This window comes from Mobula birostris, chromosome 3, assembly GCF_030028105.1.
Source record: "Mobula birostris isolate sMobBir1 chromosome 3, sMobBir1.hap1, whole genome shotgun sequence".
Lineage (NCBI taxonomy): Eukaryota > Metazoa > Chordata > Chondrichthyes > Myliobatiformes > Myliobatidae > Mobula > Mobula birostris.
Genome location: NC_092372.1, coordinates 193,049,799 through 193,067,426, shown reverse-complemented (window position 1 = coordinate 193,067,426; position 17,628 = coordinate 193,049,799). Strand labels below are relative to the sequence as shown.

The 17,628-nt window shown below is 40.4% G+C and overlaps 1 protein-coding gene across 4 annotated transcripts in view; it reads right to left on the bottom strand.

The window, feature by feature from the left end:
* Window positions 1–17,628, bottom strand: part of jcada (junctional cadherin 5 associated a) — a 198,197-nt gene that overhangs the window by 157,058 nt on the left and 23,511 nt on the right. For 2 of the 4 annotated variants that reach the window (XM_072253915.1, XM_072253919.1), the window contains exon 1: window positions 15,692–15,787. The exons of 1 other annotated variant lie outside the window; for it this stretch is intronic. The gene's annotated coding sequence lies outside the window, so the exon portion shown is untranslated. Of the gene's footprint in view, window positions 1–15,691; window positions 15,788–17,628 lie in introns of those variants that run through there. One more of the 4 variants, XM_072253916.1, reaches the window with a different exon arrangement.

Sequence of the window (17,628 nt, the reverse complement as noted above, 5' to 3'; positions counted from 1 at the left end):
TGTTCTTAGAGTTCCTCCAGTAGTTTGTTTTAGCTCTAGGGTTCAGCTTGCTGGAGTTCAGACTGTGGATCCCTGAAGCTCTTCTGAACTGTACTAAGTTAAGGGGTTGGAGAAGCAGTGCAGCTAATCCCACTACTTTACTCTGTGCCAGACTCTTCATTAGTTTAAGCTTTTTAATAAATCTATCTTTTTTTTACACTTATTCAGTTTTTATGTAATATTCTTTTAAAAGTCCATTAGAAGTGTTCTTAAAAGCCTGGTCACCATTCTCAGCCACTCTGCCCCATGGAAGACCAGGGATTGGAGGCCACTGGCACAATGGTACTTATGGGTGCCATAGCGAATCAGTGTGAGGACAGACTGGAATACGGTCTGGCCCACTTCATTACCCAGTTAAAGGTGAATATACTGAATCCATCCAGTGCACACAACTTCACACTTCACTCAGTTCTCTCACTTTAAGTTGCCAGATTTCTGCTGTTTCATAAATGGAGACAGGCACAATGATTCTCCTCATTAATCACTGTAATACTTTATGATAATTACATTTATAAAACAAAAAGTGTAAAACCACATGAAGTGAGACTGACGAGTACGTCAGGAAGCAGCCTAAGTGATCAAGCTGACCTCGGCTTTCTGAATGCTTTTCACAGATACACACAAAACGCGCAGCTAAATGCGAACACACACACCCCAAGATTTGCACACAGTTGACAACCTGCATATTATATCTGATCAAATTTCAACTTTCAAATGCTTATTCTAAATCGTTTTGGAATCTGAAATTGTTCTTTTTCCTTCATAAGTTTCATGTTTTGGGCATATTCCAAAACGCTGCACACTTTAGCCAATCTATTCTTGCCTCTGTTCCACTGCAATTAAGCTTCACTGCACAGTCTACCACTTTCAGTTTTTTTTAATAACTTCAGAAATCATAGCCTGATGCAGTAGGGGCCAATTTCAACTCAAGTGTGAATAATCCGTTTACCTCTGGAGTACAGCCAACCTTATTATGGAAAGAGAAATGATTTTCATTTGCACTCAATAAGGTAACAGAAGAAACTTTGTGTAATTCCTTCTCCGTTTATGAACGGAAAATGGTGCTAACCTGATGTTGAGCTTACTGCTTCACGAGTGTAAAAACTTGTTTTAATTTACAGTTCTACAGCCATCCAAACATGATTAGCAATAATATCAGTCAGATTATGTGGTCACTTCGAATGATCTGGATAGCTAGCTAATTGATTCACTGCTCAACTACTATGACAGTAGGTTGAAGCAGAGAAATAGAACCCACTCAGCTCAGACTGGGGTGATGTCCCACCGTGGGTCTCATACCTAAAGCAACACAATCCTTCTGACAAGGGGGTCCCATGCTACTACTGTATTTATGAGGGAGATCAGCAATGTAGGCCCAGGGGTGATAATTATACAGTGGGAATGGTTTAGAGAGAAACTAGAGCTGGAGTCCATGATCCTGAAGTTAAGTCATACATCACAAGATTTGGGAGATCCAGAAGCCGATGGTTGATACTTGCAATGGAAAAACAAAGGCCAATTCTGTCAAAGGGAGGTATTCCTCATTCCGCTTGACACAAGTTGCTGTAAGTAAGGCTAAAGTAAAGACAGCAGAAAGTTAAACTTGCTTGTAGATTTTGTAATTTTGGGAGATGCATTTCAATATTAGTCTGGTGTTGGGGAAGGGGAGGGTGGGTATTGAATAGATTTTCTAGTGTGGATCTTGGAAAAAGTTTCCAAGGGTAAATCCAAAGTGATTTCTGCCTTTCGAAACCGGTGACGTAAGCAAGAAAGTTGTCCTGAACAAGTTCCTGGGAAATTGGGCTTGCAGACATTGTCAACAAAAGCAGGATGTCCTGTGGGTTTATCCTTCAGCTGAAGCGTAGCTAAATGGATTCCTAAGTGCAAAAGCAGGTGAGCTAGCAGGTCTGGTGAAAGCTGAGTGACTGTTCTAATGCTCTGTTCAGAAAGGGCTAAGTGGAACTATGCTGGCTCTAACCTATTCTTGGGCAAATACTCAGTGTTACATATGCAGGTCAACTGATTTCAGTGGAGCTGAATCTGACGGGCAGCTGAAATGACTTCACCAGATTTATTGCCCAGCCCAAGGCAGACTTTTACTCTCTCACATTAGGCCTCAGGGGATGTGAGCGTTCAAAGTAAATTTACTTTGAACTTTAAATTCGCATCCCCTGAAGCACATCTTCATTAGCCATCAGCCACTCGGGCAAATCTCATTTGCCAGGTTTAGTGCCACTTCCCTGAGGCTTTTACAGCGGTCGCCGGACACTGCAGAATAATTCCACAGCTTCGGAGATCGCACGCTGCTAAATTCACGTAGCTGGCCTCAGGTGTCCAGAATCAAGAACACTTGCGTCAGTGAAACGCAGAAGGAAATAACTGGGCACAGCTGTTTGTTTGGCGTTAAGTAGCTGAGAGATTAAGGCGCATGAGATGTGTGTTCAGAAAGCAGGAGGGTCACTTTGTGTGCACAAGCTCCCGGTCAGCAAGAGCCGGCTTGACGGTTCCTGTTGATTACAAGACTGCTCTCGGTAGGAAATGAACACAGCAGCTGCTGTAGTCCTTGAACACAGGAACTGGGCTGTAACATTCACAATAGCTGTTAATACTTGCTGGCATTGCACAGTAACCGTTACACATTACAGTAATACATCTATTGGAAGTTGTACAAGGGAAAGTGAGGCAACTGACTCCACAATTTACGGACTCACTTTCCTGGACTCTACAACTCATGTTCTCTGTATTATTTATTTACATTTTTTTTCTTTATTATTTGCATGATTTGTCTTCTTTTGCACATTGGTTGTTTGCCAGTTTTTGTTATTTACAGTTTTTTAACCATAAATAAACTAGTTAACTAAAAATATGGGGAATTGGGGGTTAACTACACTCACTTGCCCATCCATTGAGATGTTCCCACAACCAATAATCTCACTTTAAAGACTGTTTATCTTTTTGTTTCATGTTCTTTTTATTTATTGCTATTTATTTGTATCTGCAATTGCACAGTTTGTTGTCTTTTGCACTCTGGCTGATCTTTCATAGTTACTATTCTATAAATTTGCTGAGTATGCCCAAAGGGAAATGAATCTCGGTGTTGTGTGTGGTGACATATATGTACTTTGATACTAAAATTTACTTTGAACCTTCTGCAAATTTATTCTATTTCTTTATTTTCCTGTAAGTGCCTGGAAGAAAATTAATCTCAAGGTAGTATATGGTGACATACAGATACTTCGATAATAACTGTTACTGAACCTGGCGGTGTGGCTCCTGTACCTTCTTCCTGATTGCAGCAGGGAGAAGAGAGCAAGCCCTGGCTGGTTTCACTCTTACACAGATGGAACTTCATGTAAATGGCAGTCTCCCTGGCCTGAGGAGAGAAGATCTGGTTTCTCTGTGTCCACCTCCACTCGTGTTCTGTGCCCAACTGCAGTGCAGTGCAGCTCCTCTGGATGACCTGTTGGGAATGTATTCCTGGCAGTGAGCTGTGCTCCGACGTGGAGAAGGACATGGCCTATTGAGGCCCGTCTGAAAGGCCTGTGTACGGAGGCAAAGGAACCTGTGGCTCTGGCTGGGATCCACCCTGTCAGAGCCTATCAGTAATCCAAGACAGTTAGTCATTAGTGAGGCTTGTGATGACTTCATGACTGAGTCTTCCACATGGGACGCAACCTGGTACGTCCTGTTATTCCCATATGTAACATGTCCTCCAGCACTGAAATTCCCCAAACAATGAATATGAACAGAGCGATCACACTCTATTCATAGTAAACTGTTTTGGAACTCATTGAAAGTAATTTGTAAAAGCATATCTCTTAATTCAAATTCCCTCATGGATGGAGCTTCCGCCTGTATAGGATCACACTAATATTTATCCAAAGGATGTTTTTCTATTTGTTCAGCTGAAATATATGTGTGTGCACTATTGTTTTAAAAATAGCTTGAAATGTGATGATACCCTCAATAATTCAGTCAGTTAGATGTGTCCTAATACCTTCTTTTGTAATGACAGTCTTATGAGATCCTTTTCTGAGGGCAAGTGTGATTTCTTCTGATTGAACCTTCACTGTCTGCTGGATCACCTGCACTTGTGCCAGATTTCCATTTCATTTTCATTGATGATAAGCAGACTTTATGATTGCTAATATTCCTCAGACAAGATTAGACTAGTTCTTCAGAATTTATTTCCATTTTGGGAACTGATACAACAGAATTTTTTGCGTCCATGCTCCAGTGACTTTAGCACCTCCACTTATGGCCTGGCACTCCAGGATTTCCCTGCATTTGAACACCCCCAAAATGCATCACCTCACACATTGGTTTATTATCATTGCCTGATATGAATAATTAAACAATAGAGTAATGAGGTAGTGTCATGAACAGTTCAGAAACCTGGTGGTGGACGGAAAGTAGCTGTTTCTAAAATGCTGAATATGTGTCATCATGCCCCTGCACCTCCTCCCTGATGGTAGTAATGAGAAGAGGGTATGTACCATGTGGTAACAGTCCTTAGTGATTCCTCCTTGTTTCTGTGCCCAGATTTTCTATTGTTTTAAATCCTGCTGTGGCATTTGATAACCTACTTTGATATCCACAACTCCACCAATTTCCATGTCATATGCAATCATAAAAGTCCATTTTCATCCAAATCATTAATTTACATTGCAATCACTGTGGGTCCCAATACTGATCCTAGCAGACCACTGGTCATTTTCCTAGATTCAGAATAACACCCCCCTACCACCACCTGTCTTGTGTGCCTTCAGCAAAGCATGTGAGTGTGAATTCTAACTGCTGGTCTATACACTTGCTGAGAGGGAGTTACCGCAGAGCCACCAGCCTCTCGTTTTAACTTTACCCGCTCCATGAAGAGAAATTTACAGATGTGAATTTGTTCATAATGGAGAAATTATAGATCAAAGACAAAAGATAAATTCAATTTATAATCCTGTAGAATATCAACCATTGAAATACAAATGGGTTATTGATGGTGAGTAAAGAGCTTTAAAGTAGATTCTGCTTTCCCTATAAGCCAGGAGTGGCGAACCTTTTTGAGAGCTAATGCACGAATCTTCTAAAATATTCTCTCGTGTCTCATGCCATGGTAGTTTCTAAACAGGGATTAGCATTGATTAATATATTAATACCAATAATTATGGACCTTTTAAGGAAAAAGAATGAGTCTTGTCGTAGAGTGGACACAGATTGGTGTGAGTTCTATGTGACAGGGTTGGAGATTTTGATATGTGGTATTAGCACCCGTTCAAAGCACTTCATGATAAATGTGAAATTATAACCCTTTGTGCATATTCATAAAAGATCGAGGAAAGGAAAATAAACTCATTTAACTCTCAGTAAAACTTTTGCTGCTGCACTAATGATGACAAACTTGTATTTGGTTGTTTTGAGAGCTATGCACTTAGCACTAGATTCATCAGTAAATCTGCTCCTATAATTAGATTTAACCTGGCTCATCACTGAAAACAATGACTCACATGAATATTCAATGTGGTGCTAAATTATATACAGTATTTACCTTTATTATCACTGAATATCAAGTGCTCACTCACAAACAACAGAAGACAAAGTATAAATAGAGCGAAGCCAGTGTCAACTTCCCCAACCACTTGCTATCCAATTGCTAATATGTACACTAGGTCCGTGAGGATTTTAAAATGCTTCATCCAGCATCACGAGTTTTTGCAACCGTTCAGCTGGTGCCAGGATGGCATGAAACGTTTTCGGTGAGAACATCTCACTTGTGCTGATTACCATCTTTTTAAACAGGATCTGACCAACTATCTTGCTGGAATGAAAACAGGTCTAAGAGGATAACAGCAGGTAGTGATTAACTGTGATAACTCTTCAGCTGCATGACCTTGAACAGGTGGCAGGTGTGCAAATAAGTCTTGCAAGAGTGCTTCACCCACAAAACTGCGCACTTCCAGTGTTCCAATGCAGGTGCACCTTACAAAGCCCAGGAGAGATTTCAGAAATTGTGATACCCATGCACAAATGAATTAAGCATGCTTAGCAAGTGCATAGTTTAGAAAATCAGTGTGCCATTAGAAAGAATGATCTGCCCCATTGTTGAGAAATTATGTGGATATTATACACAGGAGATTATAAAGTCCTATATACTCCATTTTGACTGTGGAAGGGTGGGGTCTGTGTACTAAAGTGAGTTTTCACATATTTCAAATAATTCCATTGTATTCTTATAGTGTTGAGAAGACTATTATCTTTTTACCAAATGTGTTTCAGTAACCCCTATGAATCACACACCTGGTAACTTAAAACAGAGTTCAGCATGAAACCATAACAAATGGAAGCAGAGCACAATCCAGGCAGAGAAAGTAACACAGTTGTGTGAAAGTTGTTGGGAAAGTCATGGAGTAGAATTTGAAATCCAGATGTATGTCAAGATGAAGTTGAATCTGCTTCCAGTGAGTTAGTATCGGGGGCAACGTAACCTTGGTGGAACAGAGGTTGTGTCACACCAAAAGCTGTTTTCTCCGATTTTAGAGGTGTCAGGTCGAGTATAGGTCATGGTCTGCACAGCAGCCAAGATTGTGTTGCTCAAGGCTACAGAAAGTTCATTATCTAATTTTTTAACATCATAGAAATGACACAAAATTGTACTATCCCAGCTGCTGTTCGTATGCTGAGGCCTCTCTTCCAATGGAACCATTTTCCTATTGATTCCATTGTAGATCTACTGTTAACTTATAAAAATAAGATGCCTGAAATTGAATACCGTATTCCTGTGATATCTAACTGTAGTACATAACTGCAGTGTGTAAATAATGTAGAGCCATCAAGTCCAAATCCCCATGTTCAGTTCATTTATCTACCAGCATTTCCATCTGCCATTCTTATCTCTGAGATTGACTGCCTCACCTGATAAGGACTGCTTCTTTTTATGCTGTATATCAATGGTTTAGATGTTGGAATAGTTGGCTTTGTTACCAAGTTTGCACATGATACAAAGATTGGTGGAGGGGTGGGTAATGTTGAGGAAACAGGAAGGCTGTAGAAGGACTTAGACAGATTAGGAGAATGGGCAAGTAATTGGTTAATGAAATACAACGTTGGAAAATGCGTGGTCATGCACTTTCGTAGAAGATATACTGTAAGTGTGCAGACTATTTTTTAAACAGGAAGAAAATCCAAAAATCTGAGATGCAAAGGAACTTGGGAGCCCTTGTGCAGAACACCCTAAAGGTCAACTTGCAGGTTGAGTTGGTGGTGAGGAAGGCAAATACACTGTTAGCATTCATTTCAAGAGGTCTAGAATACAAGAGCAGTGAGGCAATACTGATGCTTTATAAGGCACTGGTAGGGCCTCACCTTGAGTACTGTGAACAGTTTTGGGCTGCTTATCTAAAAAAAGATGTGCTGGCATTGGAGAGAGTTCAGAGGAGGTTCACAATGATGATTCTGGGAATGAAAGGTTTGAAATTCTTTGAAACCCTTTGAATGTTGAAAGGCCATGTTTTCCATGGTGGGGGATTCGAGGACAAGATGGCACAGCCTTAGGATAGAGGGGCATCCATTTAAAACAAAGATGCAGAGAAATTCCTTTAGCCAAAGGTAGCTGTGGAGGCCAGGTTGTTGGATATATTTAAGGTGGAGATTGATAGGTTCTTGATTGGTCATGGCATTAAATGTTAAGGGGAGAGGGCAAGGGAGTGGAGCTGAGGAGAGGGAAAAAACGAGGATCAGCCATGATTGAATGGCGGAGCAGACTCAATGGGCCAAATGGCCTAATTCTGCTCCTATGTCTTATGGTCTTATAATGTTAATCTCCAACACTATTCTCGAGGCCTGCTTCTTGACAAACTGCATGAATAAATGAACATCCTTATAATCCTGGCTCACTGGCTTGTACAAGCAAGCAGATTCTCCAACCATTTCCTGAGGCTCCCTTCAATTTCATGGATCTTAAAGTTAACTAATGCTTCTTCTGTGGTTTTTATCACTCTCTTCCATTATAATAGTCATGTTCACATGAAATAGAAGCAGAAGACCCTCGTGCCTGCTCCACCACTCATGAGATTAGGTTTGGATTCTGATCTTCAGGATGATGTATTGGTTTTGAAGGATTACAGTGCCTATTCACCAAACTTGGTTTGTATTCTGTTGAGTTTGTAAGGCTAACAAATTCCATAATCTGTTTCCTCTATTGGGAAAACCTGAAAGTAAAGGATTTAATCTTAAAAGGAAACTTGGGAGTAAAATCAGCAAATCACTTTTTTTTACAGAGAATGGATAACTAGAGACATATTGGTCAATTGATTTTTTTTATGACTGACACAAAAAATGTGAGATAAAGGAAAATAAAATAAATTGGCCAAAATTGGTTTATTATTGTCACATGTACCAAGGTATAGTGAATAAAACTTTGCTTGCATACTATCCGTACAGATCATCTCATTACATCATCGCACTGATTTGGTACAAGGGGAAAAGTCAATATCACGTTTGTGGGAGGATGGAGATACTGCTCTGTGACTCATGCTGATAACATAAGAACATGAGAAATGCGTATAAGCAGTAGTAGGGCATTTGTTCCCAAGTGTCTGATCCTCTGTTCATTCAGATCTTGGCTAAGCTTTTATCAGGTTGCTATTATATAACCACATAACAATTACAGCACAGAAACAGGCTATCTCGGCCCTTCTAGTCCATGCTGAACGCTTACTCTCACCTAGTCCCACCGACCTGCACTCAGCCCATAACCCTCCATTCCTTTCCTGTCCATATACCTATCCTCATGCACTAGACCCAGTATCCTTCAGTTTCCCTCAGTCAAACATCTATTGATATCTGTCCTGAACATATTCCATAACAAATGCTCCACAGCCATTTTGGGTAGAGATTTCCAAGGATTCTCTTCTGTCAGAGCAAACAACTTTTATTTCTCTCAGTCTTGAGCGTATCTTGATTTTGAAGCTGTGACTCCTAGTTCTAAACACCCTATTTAGAGGAAATATCCACCCAGTCAAGCACTTTAATAAGGTTAAGGATATTTCAATGAAATTGCCTCCCATTCCTCTCAAGAATATAGACCTGGTCTGCTTAACCACTTCTCAAGTAACAAGCCCGCTCCCCCACCGAATCTTTGCTTATTACACTCCTCAGGATATTAATTGAACTTCAGTCTTATTTTATGACAATAGGTTGAACAAGCCAGGGCTTTTCTCTTTGGAGTGAAGGAGAATGAGAAGTGGCTTGATAGAGGTGTACAAGATGATAAGAGGCATAACTTGAGCAGATAGCCGTAGACATTTTCCTGGGACAGAAATGACGAATATGAAGGGGGGATAATTTTAAGGTGGTTGGAGGAAAGTACATAGGGGGATGACAGAGGTAGGTTTTTTACCCAAAGAGTTGTGGATTTGTGAAACGCCTTGGCAAGAGTGGTGGCAGAGGCAGATACATTTAAGTCATTTCAGATACTCTTAAATAGGCACATGGATGATAGAAACATGGAGGGCTATGTGGGAGGGAAGAGTTTGATTGATCTTAGAGTAGGTTATAAGGTTTGCACAATATCGAGGACCGAAGGGCCTGCTCTGTACATTGATGTTCTATGTTCAAAAGTATCCTTTTATTCATTTGTCATTCTGTTCATAATAATCCCAGATTTTTCCCCTTCCGTTAACAGTAGGCTGCTACTCATTGATAGTGGGCACTCAGCACTTCAATCAATGCTATTTAAAAAGTGGACCAACTGCATCTTATTAATAAGCTGAGATGGTGCTTAATACAAGTTAGAATCTTGTAATGATACAGTCAGCTTGCTGTTGGAAAACACAGGATTAGCTTTAAATATGGACAAAAAACCATAAGTGGCTATGAGAGATCTTCACATCATCAACCACTGTCTAGTAGTTAGCAAGACGTTATTACAATTCGGGGCATCAACGTCGTCTGGAAGGAGCTTATACATTCGGAAGAATGTGAACACGTGGGTTTCCACTGGGAGCACTGGTTTCCTCCCACAGGCCAAAGACATACTGGTTAGTCATTGTAAATTGTCCCTTGATTTTGCCAGGTTAAATAGGTGCGTTGCTGGGCAATGCGGCTTGTTGGGCTGGAAGGGCCTGTTCTGCGTTGTATCTCAAAATAAACAGACATCCTACCTCTCCCGGAAGTTCCGGGGGTCTCCCGCATATTGATAGCGGCTCCCTGATGCCCGGAAATTATATACAATATCCCGGAAATTGATTTTTTTGAGAGGGAGAGGGAGAGCGAGCATCCTGATAGGTTTACTTAGCACGAAGGGAGACCAATCAGTTTTCTCTGTGGGCGGGCCTTACAGTCGACTTCAAAAATAATGACAGTGTTACTGGCTGCACTGTTTGCAACAGTGACTTTTCTATTGCCGTGGTGGGTTAAAATGTAAAAAACATGTTGAGGTGAGTTTATCAGGTGTCATTCATTCATTAGCATAGCTAACGTTATTTAAACTAGCTGGCTGGCTGCTAAGGAGTTACGCTATTGATGTCCTACGTGATGAGGCCAAACTCCCTGGTAGACTTGCTTAAAATTGTAATAGAATAAACATGATAATATAAGTACATATTTTAATCCCACATTTTCTGCATATACCCAACTTGGTTTACAGATTAGACAAAAGTCACTAAACGAAGTATTACATACACCCTTGGAGGTCAACCCAGGGTGGAAGGGATATGGGGTTATGGGGTTGCAGGGGGCGGGGGTGCTACCTCCCTGAAATGATGGTGCTACCTCCCTGAAATGGATTTTTGCAGGGTGGGATGTCTGAAATAAATCAAATAAAAATTTGCAGTCTATTCCAGTATCTGCATCATCTTCAATTGCTTTCTCTATTGCTGTTCTTAAAATTGCAAACACAGAGCAGGATGAAGGCTGATATGGAAGTTTACCTGCTGCCATTAAAAGAGATGTGTAGATGCATTTTCTGAGTTACAGTGCCGTATCTACAGACGCATCCCCCAGCATCTGCAGACTCACACGTTCCATTCGGCAGACACATGAACCTGCCTCTGATCTTGCTCTATTGCTGGCAGTCTGATGAGGTGTACAAATTGCAATCAGGTAAAATGCTGCTGGAAGACAACCCTGGTTCAAATCCCCGAAAGAAAGCAATTCTGCTATGACTGGGCTGTAGTTTGGCATAGGTCAACAACTGAAAGCTTCAGAGGGTTGTATATTAAAACGTAGTTTGTTTTGAAGGCTGTAATGTGCATAATAGCTTTATTTGGATTCAGGCAGGCCACAAACTGGAATGGTGGAGAAAAGTAGATTATGGATTCCTATTTCACCTTCACTCACACCAATAGATACATTTGAACAGACACCTAAATAAACACTATTCGGTGACATTTTACAACACTCATCAAAAGCAAAGAGGCAACAGCTGCCATGTTCTGGATTTCTATCACTGAAGATAGAATAAAACACTATTAGACATTACACCATTTGCCAGAGTAAGGCCAAACATGTGCGGATTAGATGCCTTGAAATGCTCCAGTCCTTTCAAAACCTTTGAAAATGTATTGCATATAATTGCAATATACCTAATCAACATTACCTGAGTTCATATTAAAAGAATGTGGTACTATTCTGCACAGCCTCTCTTAGGACTGACAGAAGAAAAGAGGTTGTATTGGATATCTTAGTCAGCTTAGAGGTGCATAAATCTCCAGGACCCATGAGATGAGTGGGAAACAAGGGAGGAGATTGCTGTGGCTCTGACAGAGATATTCCCATAATCACTGGCCACATTATTGCAGCCAAATGGCTTGAAGTCAGCAAATGTGGTTGTTCTGTTCGAGAAGGACAGTCTGGTCAAAGTCAGAGTTGAGTTTACTGTGAGATGCGTAAGTACATGTATGCACACGTGTGTGACAGTAGCGATCAGCCAGGTAACTACAAGCCCATGGGTCTACCAGCTGTGATTGAGAAACAAATGGAAAAAATCCAGATTACTTGGCAGTTGGAGAAATCACAGATGGTCAGCAGGGCTTTGTAAAGACTCTAAGTTAACCTTGTCTAATTTCATTGAGTATTGAATTGTGTTGATGGGAGTAGCATGTTAATAAATTCTCTATAGACTTTGGTGAGGTCTTAGTCTAGGGTCCCCATGTGATCAGACTGGTCCAAAGGTTAAGAACCTATGGGATTCATGGCAATTTGGGAAACTGGTGTTGGGAAGCAGAGGGTGATGCTGAAGGAATAATTTTGTGAATGAACGCCTCTCACCTGAGGTGTGCTATAGGGACCGGTTGAGGGATCCTTGCTATTTGTTATAATATATGAATGAAAGTAGTAGGCATGTTGAGTAATTTTAATTATAACATGAAAATTGCTGGTGTGTGTAGTGAAGAGATTAATTTTCACTACTAAACTATATTGATCCATTGGTAAGATAAGAAGCATGGCAGGTGTAAGATTTTGTGGGAGAATTTATAGATTAGGATATACACAAAGAATGGTAGGATCATTAAGAAACAGAGGGCCCTTGGTATACATGTCCAAGCATCCCTGAAAGGAGCAGAAAAGGTACACAAGGTGAATTAAATAGCATACTGAATACTTCCCTTCATTAGCTGGGGCACAAAATTAAGATGAAGGAGATTATAATATATCTCTATAAAACACTGGTTATGCAACAAATAATGTACTGCATATAGTTCTGGTTACCACAGCACGGTCTGGATGTGATTAAAGATGAGACAGTGCAGAGAGCATTCATGTGTGTGCTGCCTGGATTGAAGTAGTTCAGTTAAGAGGGGGGACTGTGTAAGTTGTTTTGTTTCTTTGGGGTGGAGACGCTGAGGGGAGATCTGACTAAGCTACACAAAGTTAGGATGGGCATGGCTGGTGGGGAACGTATCTACAACTAGAGAGTTATCACTGAATGGGTGGTGGATGTGGTACTCTCACGGCATGAGGTTGATGATGGGATGACCATTGTGTTTAGTATCGATAGGTATTTGATGGCCAGCACAGCAAAATAGCCAATTTCCTTTGATAATAGAGAGATTCTGAGATTGCCTTAGCAACTCCTTGGAGCCAAGTGACTGCTCCCTATCCTTTCAACTGGAAACAGTGTGTGAAACATGGAAAGGGCAGGGAAAAAGCACACAAATGCAGATGCTGAGAACAATACTTGTGCTGACTGTCAGACCAACTGATTAGAGTTACTAATAACCTTCTTACAGCCAAAGAAGCAGGGGAAACCAGAACAACAGGCCTTCCAGGTTAAAGAGAAAATCCCAGTAAATGGGGGGGGGGGGGGGGGAGGGGGAATTCAGAGTCAGTTCTATTGGCACAAGTCACATACACAGCAAAAGTACATTTATTCCAATAAAGCTGTTTCCGTGGGTCGATGAACCAAAGGCAATACTTGGAAAACTGACTTCACGTTCAATGCCTCTAAGTATTATCAAAGAGATTTCTATGCATTCAGCTTCACACACACCAGCCAGCAAGGACAGAGGTATCCAGACTGCTTTGATCTTTGCGGCTCCATTTTCCAGCAGAGATTGAATGACGGCAAGTCCAAAGTCACACATAAGTGCGTATTGCCATCTTCCTTCTCACAGCAGATTCACTACCATTTTTAAGCAAAGTCCGAGATGGACAGACTGCTGTGTCACTCCTCCCAGGCCTAGCAAACCTTCCAAAAATCACTATTACTTGAAATTATAAAAAAACAAGTCTTTTCCATGAAACAATCAGGTTGCCTTAATCCAGTTGGTTCACTGAATTTATCATCCCTGCCTGCCTGCAAGTGATTCCAGCCAAGCAAGCCATTCAGCTGTGCAACGGCTATCAAATTAAAAAGGCTGCAGTGATTCACGAAGGCCACATAACAAAACTCTCTCAAGGGCACTTAGATCTGAGCAGCTTGAATAGTGAATAAAGAAAGGGAACCATCAGAGCCAGAGGAAACACAAGAGATTCTGCAGATGCTGGTAACACACAAGAATTCTGGAAGAACTCAGAAGGTCAGGCGGCATCTTTGGAGAGGAATAAATAGTCGATGTTTTGGGCCAAGACCGTTCATCAGACACCCTGTTAATCAGAGCCAGAGTTATCTCCTGGACAAGTATTTGGTCTCTTGATGGGGGCGGGAGTGGGGGGTGTAGAGGATATATTTCCAAGAGATTAGCTGGGATGTTTTTGAGTTTCTTTTGGCTTCCTTTGATAATCATATGGGTTTGGAAGAGATGGAACCTTTGATACTCAAGGTAATGCATACATGTGGAAAAGAAGGATGGAATTTGATTTTCTCCAGGATTAGAAGTTTCCCTTGCGATGGTGTGTTAAACAAACAACACAAATTCTATTCCCTGGCTGATTACATGCATATGGAATTTTAATTGTTCTTCTGTGAAGGATCCAGTTAATCCCATATCCATCAGTGTGATAATCTCCAGATAAACAAGGCCTAATGTTATCAATCCTTGTACAGTTGATTTAAAGGGCATAATTTTCCTGGTCCAATCCAGTGGCTGCAGTACCAGGCCAGGATGATGAAGATGGGGTTGTGCCCTGCTCAACGACCACAAAAAAGTAGTCGCTAGTTTATACTTTCAGGATAGAATAAACTGCCTGGAATCATGAGGTAGATTTGTGGTTACCATGGAGTGGGGTAATTGACTCCATTGTGGAATCATTCCCCAGTGTAAGTGGGCAGGGACTGTCAAAAAACAGTGATAACATTTCACATAGACCATTTAGTACAATATCTTGTAATATTGCTTAGATTTTTTTTTGGGTGGGAATATCAGCAGAATATGTTGGAATTCAATTCATTTATGATTATTTCATGCGCTGAGGTACAGTGATAATCTTCCATGCAGACCATTTCATTACAATAGTGCATTGAGGTAGTACAAGAGAAAACAAAATCAGACTGCAGAATAAAGTGTTACAGTCACAGAAAAGGTGCAAGACTATAACAAGGTAGTGCAATGTACGAAATATCACAATTCAGCAGAGCAAGTAAGCCGTGGAAATGCTTCCCTGCAATAGATGCCAATGAAAGTAACGCGTGGCATCTTTAATTATAAAATAAGATTATAGTTCACTATATCTACAGGGAAGCTATGAAAACTTTAAATTCTAACAGTGAATTATATTCACAATAATTCCATTAAACATAAATAAATCAGCAGTTATTATAAAAGAATTCAACAAATTCATGCAATACAAACAGTGCCAATTTCTTTTAGAAATAATTTCTTCCATACTTTTTTACCAAAGCGTCAGTGATGCTCATTTGCATTGCATTGACAAAGGAAGTCTAGTTTTTCTTATTACTGTCACATATTCTCAAAATCAGATCAAGAGGAGACAAAAATGGGTGCATCGCAGAGTCCAAAACAACCGTGCTCGCCTCTTTGCTCACTATTAATGGGACTCCTAATGGGATTCTGATGATCTGAGCTTTCAGAACGCTCACAGTGTAAAGTATGATACATTGTCGCTGGCACAGGGCATATTACTGTTTCTCAGTGATCTTTACTCTCTGGTTGGAGGCAGTGTGGAAACCTCATAAACTTATGAAGTCACATTGTAATGACCAAAAAAAGTTCAATCAGAATTGTTACCCAAATTAGCAAACGCTGAACAATGATAACCTTACCTGAGGTGAAAGAGTTGTTCGTTACTCTGCTATTGGAACTGCTGTTGTACATTGAAGTGACCTAACTGAATAAAACCACAGTCTGGAAAAATAGGCTGCGAGCTGGTCTCTTCTCAGAGTGCACTCCCCCTTCATCCTGCAGCTGTTTCCTAAACAAAACATTGCTATTGTTCTGTTATCTGCACCATACCACACACCCTTCTCTGAAGAGCCCTGTATGCAAAGGCTGTGTCAACCATACAGTAACACACTACTGTATGTGCTACAGCACAATACAGGCCCTGTTGGCCCTTGTCATCCTGGTGTATTTTTAAGGTCTGTGGGGCTGATATTTCCTTGAAAGATGTCTTCCTTAGTCACTTAAGCTTCTGTAGATTCACAGGTATCCTGGAAAATCAGAGCCTCTGTGACTTCTCCAGCAAATTTTAGGAGCATAGCAAATGAACCCTAAGTCAATTCCTCTATTTGAGGTGGTGGGGGTGGGGGGGAAGATAGATATGCCATCAATAATTCTTGGGACTTTTCCCCCAGCTTTTTAATTCGGTCACACTTTTAAAGTAGATTATTTTCTTGAACACACTGGAGATTTGCAGATGCTGAAATCTGGTGTAAAAAAAATCTGCTGGAGGAATTCTGCTGGTTGAGCAGTATCTGTGGTAAGTTCTTGAAGGTTATTACTCACCCATAGTAATAACTGCTGGAATCAAAGGGTAGAAACAATTGCAGAAGTTGAACTTGAAATGGCAATTGATTTTGCAAGATGATTTGATTGTGAGCAACTCACATCATATTTTTTCTTTGGGCTTTTCATTATATTTCATACTTATTTATGCTCAAGATTGATCAATAATTGTAGGGAAATAGAAAAGTGATTTCTATTTAAATCCCTTTGATTCTTCTGCCAATTACTGACTCTCGCAGCTAACTTGCAGCAGCTAACTAATCAATCAATCTCCCTTTAAGATGTGGCCAGCAAACAGAGCATCCAGGGAGAACATGCAGCCTCCACACACACAGCTTCAAAGGTCAAGACTGAAGCCAGATTCCTCAGATGGCAGGACTAATGGCTAAACCACTGTGCCAATTACTACTTCTTAGTGTTTTAGATAAGTATATTATTTTAAATTTAATGTGTCTTTTGAATTATTTAAAACTATTTTATTTTCAGTGGGTTTTGGTTGTGAGTATCATGACCAACACTTTATGGAAAAGAATTTGTATGATTTTTTTTCTGCATGAACTCTTTGGAATTTTTCAACGATTGGCTGATCAAGAATTAATTTTTATCTTTGACTCTAAAGAGTTGGAGTAAAATTTGATTGCTTGCCATAATCAGATTTGCTATCCAAATAGCTTAGTAAAATTATTGTGCATTCTTGTCACTGAATAAAAACTAAATGCAGGAGAATGGCCAAGACAAGATCCACATATTAGCAAGTCGGCTGAGGTTGTGGATTGAGTCATTGATTTCATGCTGATCAAGTTAATTTAAGGGTGAGGAAATCTGACTCTTGACAGAAGTATTTTGGTAGTATTTTGGTTTGCCCTTACAGTTACTCTCTGGTTTAGACGAACACCTAACCCCAAAATTACATCAACACCAGTGCTATGCCCAAGATTCATCTCCAACGTGATTTTCAACTCAACAACTGAAAAATTAGTTTTTTTTTTAAGTCACTGAACATCCAACTCTTACACATGTCATTTCCCTTGAAAGTCTGCTATTTAACACTTACCTTCACTCTGAGCAGTATGTCCTTTGACCTCAAAGCCAATCTCAATCCTTGACCTGTGAAGGTCAAGGTTATGGCCATTTTTTTTAGCTTGCTAGCCTTTGGATCATTTCTGGCTCTTCTACTGATCTCCTGCAAATCTCGCTGCTTGTTGCATTACTGAAGTCATCCAAACTCTATATTTAAGGAGAGACAAGTTCACCT